Below are 6,000 nucleotides of genomic sequence, written 5' to 3'. Positions count from 1 at the left end.
TCCAATGACTTACCCTATTAGTATGTCTCAACTGTGTGGTAAGTGATACTGAGGAATGTGAGGGTTTTGTGTGTGTGTGTGCTGAGGATTGTATTTAGTCTATAATACCTTGTGACAATACTCCCATTAATATTTGAATACCTTCAAAATAAATGACCTTATGAGGAATGAAACACAGTGTTCTTCCATCTGAGACTGGCACAACAACCCTGAACACACTTGCTTGGAAATTAGTCCCATTGAATGCAATGGGATTTAGGTCAGCAATCCCATGACCCAAATTGGCTCTGAATGTGAATTTAAATGCTGTTACAGCTGGCTCCATGGCTTACTGTTCCATTTCATGACCACATCAATCTTCAGAGCAAGATGAGGAAAGCAGAGAAAACGGGGAAGTTACCACATTTTGAGGAGATGTTTGACCACAAGATGGGACGATCAGACCACAGCTTTGTCGCACAGTCCTGCGTTGCACATCTTGAATTTGGCATGTGATCAGGTAGATGTTTTTGGATTATGTGAATTAGTTTTTTATTTTTTTTATTTTTTTAGCAAATGCATTTCACATCATGGCTTTAGGGATCTATGGCATGATAAAATTTTAATCCTGTTCCCACAAGTCATTCCCATGACTAAATTCATAATGTGGGAAGGATTGAGACGCATGTATAACTATGAATCAGATACAGCTATGCCAAGAATCTGGGAATGCTTCAGAATATTCATCAGACATGTATAAATTCTTCTCACATTATGATTTCAGCCATGGGAATAAGTTGTGGGAGCATGGAAGTCAGAACTAGGAAGTTAGAATCCAATTTTGTGAACTGCAGGAGATGTGGGTGGATGTCCTGGTGCTGTCAACAACAGCTAGAGACAGTGCAGCCTGCAGAGCATGTGGGTAGGCTGAAAGCTTCTCAGTTACTGGGTACAACTAATAGGAAAACTGCTAAGTACAAAATCCTTTTCAGGAGCTTTAAAGAAAAGACTCTGGGAACCACTGAGATAGATGTGCTATCTAGCAAAAATAAAACACAGCAATAGAAGAACTATCCTTGTCAATCAATGATACGTATCTGAAATATTTACAAATCACCACGGAGAGGAAAGTATATACAATTTGGAGAACACAATTTTAATTCTAAAGGTTTTTTTAAAAAACCACTTTAAGAGACACTTGTTATTCAAAAATAACTGAAGTACACATGCCCCCTTTGTTGGGTAAAAGGAATAGCAAGCTTTTATACTTATTTTTGTACAGCACAACAACTTACGGTAAAACACCACAATGAGAAATATAAAACCCTTTAAACCTAAAATTTATAGGCTGAAAAATATTTTTATAAATGTTTAGCATGCTGTAGATTGATTTTAAAGCAGTTAATTAAAAATTATGTTATTACAGCACTGTTCCATTAAACAAGGGGAAAACACCGTAAAATATAAAGCTTTACATTCAAATGTAAACTAAGCAAAAACTGAGAGGTCATTTGGAGATTTGGGCTGGGTTGTTCCCAGTATGTGGGTGATGCCCAATTCTGTTCAGTGCTTCCAACAGATCCCAGTGAGCCTGTGGAAACCATGAACTGGTGCCTGGAGGCAGTTTGGGGATGGATGTGCACTAATAAGCTGAAACCTAATCATGACAAAATGGAAGTGCTACATGTAGAAGGATTGCTTCCAGGCCCAATTTAGGGTGCTGGTATTAGAGCTGCCAGGTCTCCTGCTATGGTGGGAGATTTTCCACTGGCAACTCTCCCTTCTTGGAGCAGTGGTGGGCAGAGGGGCGAATTGCCGGGGGTTTGCCTGCCACCACCTGGCACCTTTATGCATCAAAATCAGTTTACGAATCCTCATTTATTATATACAGATGATTGCAAGTATTTTATTCATTGCAATAATGAAAAGCTAGTGGTAAATAATGGAAAAGGGAATACAGTGGGATTTAATTCTGAATAGAGCTACGGATTGCTCCCGGACTGTCTTGCTAGTCCACCCACAACTGCAACCTTCATTAGCTAAATCAGTAGAGAAATTAGCTAACTAGGGGCCAAGTTGTAACAGAGTGCAAATCTTAAAGAGTGGAGGTGAAAGTTTACATTTTAATGCTGTTTTAGTTCTTGTGTAATACTGAAATAGGGAATAAAATAGTATTAAAACTGGCTATTCCTTCCAATGGTGAATGGTAGTTTTTATTCCCCTTCAATCAATATTCATCAAGGGTGCTAACTCCCAACAACATAGATCATTTCAGTCTTGTTGAGCACAGGAAAGACTTTCAAATTCTAGAGCAGGAATGTAAAACATGAACTGTGAACTGAACAAAATCTTGGTCCCATTATCCTACAACATTATCCTCCACTTTTGTTTATGACAGCACTCAATAAGCAGATGTCTCATGCAAAAAACCTCCAGCCTGCCTGCAGCAAAAAAATAATAATTTGCCTGTACTCTTGAGTTATCCCCAGCCCATCAGCTAGCGACTGGCTTATTTCCTGAAGCATGGAAGTTCATATCCCTTGTATTTATTTTAAATCCTACATAATAGACCCATAGATATTTTCATTATTTATAGAACGGGTAGGGGTTTTTTGCGAACTTTGTTATATCATGCACAAAAAGGGGCCAGGTGTATTGTGCACTGTGCATAAAATTAAATTAAGTAAGGTTGTATGAAAAAATGATATCCTTAATTTGAACACTGATTTAAAAAAACACTCATATTTTACTTATTTGTCATGACTCCATGTGTTAGGAATAAAGGAATTACTTGCTTTGTTAACTGTATGAGAATATAATTCGCAGTTTGTTTTCAAAAGCTAAATCACTGTTTTCAGATATCATTCCTCAGGAAATGTGTTTTCAATTATCTCCCACCCCTTTCGTCTGAGACTAACCACACAACTTATTTTAACAAGTCATACTAATTTTCTCATGAAGATGTCTTCTTAAAAGCCCCCGATTCTACACTGCCAGTACATGACTTCTGAGGTACAATATACCATTTATTTCATTGCAAGCTAAAGTTCCATTTTGGACTCATGAAAAGTAGAAATCAGTATCAGTATGACTCAATAGATGTAAAATAAACTTGAACACATTTTTTCTTCTTCTACCTTGTTCATAACATGCACAGAATATTTTGGTTTAGGGATGGGTTCTGTCGAGGTACTGAAAACAAGAAGGTTCTGATTTGCAATTGATTTCCATATTAAGGAAGTCAGTTTTTTCTCTCCTTCCAGCAACATCTCTAAGCCTGGGGAGGCCAGCCTCCATACCTCTTTGGTTCTTTCCTACTTTTTCTGTTCTACTCTAAACTAAAGAAATTAGTCATCTATGATGTGTGTGTGTGTGTGTGTATGTGTAAAGTGCCGTCAATTCGCAGCCAACTTATGGCGACCCCTTTTTGGGGTTTTCATGGCAAGAGACTAACAGAGGTGGTTTGGCAGTGCCTTCCTCTGCACAGCAACCCTGGTATTCCTTGGTGGTCTCCCATCCAAATACTAACCAGGGCTGAACCTGCTTAGCTTCAAGATGCCCTCCTCCTTAGAGCGAGAAGGCCTGGTCTACAAAAAGAAGGTGGTAAAAGTGTTCTTGAACTGTACTGCTTTAGAATGTAGGTAGGATGGTAGCAATACTGAATAGTAGTCCTCAAGGTAAAAACAAAACACACACCCCTCCATCTCCACATTAAAAACTAGCTGTCAAAGAGAAGCGTTGCCTTCCCCCTTACCTTTTTCATGGCTTAAATGGTCAGCTCACCCTGTGTCTAGAGTAGGGAAGGGACAAAAAATTGACTGACGTCTGCAGAGACCATTTCTAATTAAAAGTTCCAGCTGTCTTGTGCCCATTTCTTGGGAAGAAACGCCAAGGGCGCAGCAGTGACCAGTACCTTAATTAGTACTTTGCTTTTTTGGTTCATTTCCTAGTTTCTGTAACACCTTTAGCATTGTTGTGATATGTATTCCCATGCCTCTGTGCTCTTAGTAGATGGGAGTGCTTTAATAAGGATTCCCTCCCTTTAAAGATATGAGACTGTGTAGAAATTTCTTACTGACATGCCTAGCTGATCATCCATTCCTGGATATCAAACACTTGGCTGACCTGGGGATAATGGGCAGGGAATCAAGAGCATAACAAACCCCATTTTCAGTGAGTCAGACAACTGATGGTGAAATGGGGGAAGGTAAGAAGTCTGGTTAAGGTTCCCTATCAGTGGGGGCCAATCAAACACCCCCTCCCCCGGACACACACACACACAGATACCCAGCAGCTTGGTTACTTACAGCCTAGAAACCAGGGAGGAGGAGGGCTGAGTAACTATAGTATCAGGATAACAATAGATACACTACAGACAAAGGGTGAAAATGCATGGTCGCTTTAGCCTCCTTTATTCTGTTTCAGCCAGGATCGAACGCATGCGTTTTGCCAAACGTGCATTCAATCCTGGTTGAATCCTGGCTGAAACAGGGAATAAAGGAGGCTAAAGCGACCATGCGTTTTCGCCCAAAGAGAGACTGTCACTCAGTAAGCTTTGTGGCCGATGGGGAATTTGAACCTGGGCCTTCGTTGTACAAATCTAGCATTTTAACCATGATGCTGAACTGGCTGTCACCTACTGAATGTCCAGAGAGGAGGAGGAGAAGAAGAGTTGGTTTTTATATGCTGACTTTCTCTACCTTAAGGGAGACCCAAACCGGCTTGCAATCACCTTCCCTTCCCCTCCCCACAACAGACACCCTGTGAGGTAGGTGGGGCTGAGAGAGCTCTTAATAGAACTGTAACTTGCCCAAGGGGAGGGGCTGTGACTTAGTGGTAGAGCATCTGCTTGGCATGCAGAAGGTCCCAGGTTCAATCCTTGGCATCTCCAGTTAAAGGGATTAGGCAAATAGGTGATGTGAAAGACTCCTGCCTGAGACCCTGGAAAGCTGCTGCTGGTCTGAGTAGACAATACTGACCTTGATGGACCAAGGCTCTGATTCAGTATAAGGCAGCTTCACATGTTCATGTGTTCAAGCTCACCTAGCTAGCTTCATGTGTAGGAGCGGGGAAACAAATCCAGTTCACCAGATTAGCCTCCACCGCTCATGTGGAGGAGTGGGGAATCAAACCTGGTTCTCCAGATCAGAGGCCACCACTCCAAACCACCACTCGTAACCACTACACCACTCTGGTGTATTGGAAGCCATTTTTCTCTGCACTGGTGAGGTGGTACTAAGAAAGAACACCAACATGAGTGACAAAATAAGAGTTCAACATCTGGAGAAGTCACTTGGCCTTTTTTCAGACAAAGTCTGATTCGGATGCCAGGTGAGGGGGAGCCAGAGTTTAGCCACTCTCGCTGTTAGTCATCCTTATACAAGAATCCAGTCTCTGAAATTAGCTAACAGAACACCAATTTACTGGCATGTCTTGCAGAATATGTTGAAGCACTGTCTTCTCATTCCCATCAATTTAGATCAACCAGACGTAACATATGCGAGGAATTATTTACATTTTTTCTCCAATAAAACTGAGTCAGTGATGATAGTTCTCTTTTCCCCACAGATTGCATGCAGTATTGGTAAGGCCTCTTGTTTTCTCTTTTTCTGTGGAGGCTGGACTGTGTTATCCTCCTTGTGCTTGCCAAGACTGTATCGCTTATTTTTGTTGCTTGAGACTGACCATATGTAGCTTTGATCCCTGCTTAGTAGGAACCTTGGCCATTTGCCTATTTTGGCATCTAATTTCCTTGCTTCATTTTCTCTTCACTGTCATCAGTACCCGCCCCCCACCCCTCCATGCAACAGTGCTTGCAAACAATAAATCTATTTTTACCCTGCTGTTCTTGGCTAGTGATTCGTAAGAACAGAGTGAAAAAAACACACCCACTGTTTTGATCATCCTGTCTGTAATTAATGTATGACAATGATTTCTACTTAAGAAATATCTAACTGTACAGAAACATCCCCGTCTACTATAATTCAAGAAGTGTTACACTACGTTGTATAATACAAACAC

Source organism: Euleptes europaea, unplaced genomic scaffold (genome assembly GCF_029931775.1).
Source record: "Euleptes europaea isolate rEulEur1 unplaced genomic scaffold, rEulEur1.hap1 scaffold_302, whole genome shotgun sequence".
Lineage (NCBI taxonomy): Eukaryota > Metazoa > Chordata > Lepidosauria > Squamata > Sphaerodactylidae > Euleptes > Euleptes europaea.
The sequence above is the reverse complement of the archived record's forward strand: the minus strand, read 5'-3'. Positions refer to the sequence as shown.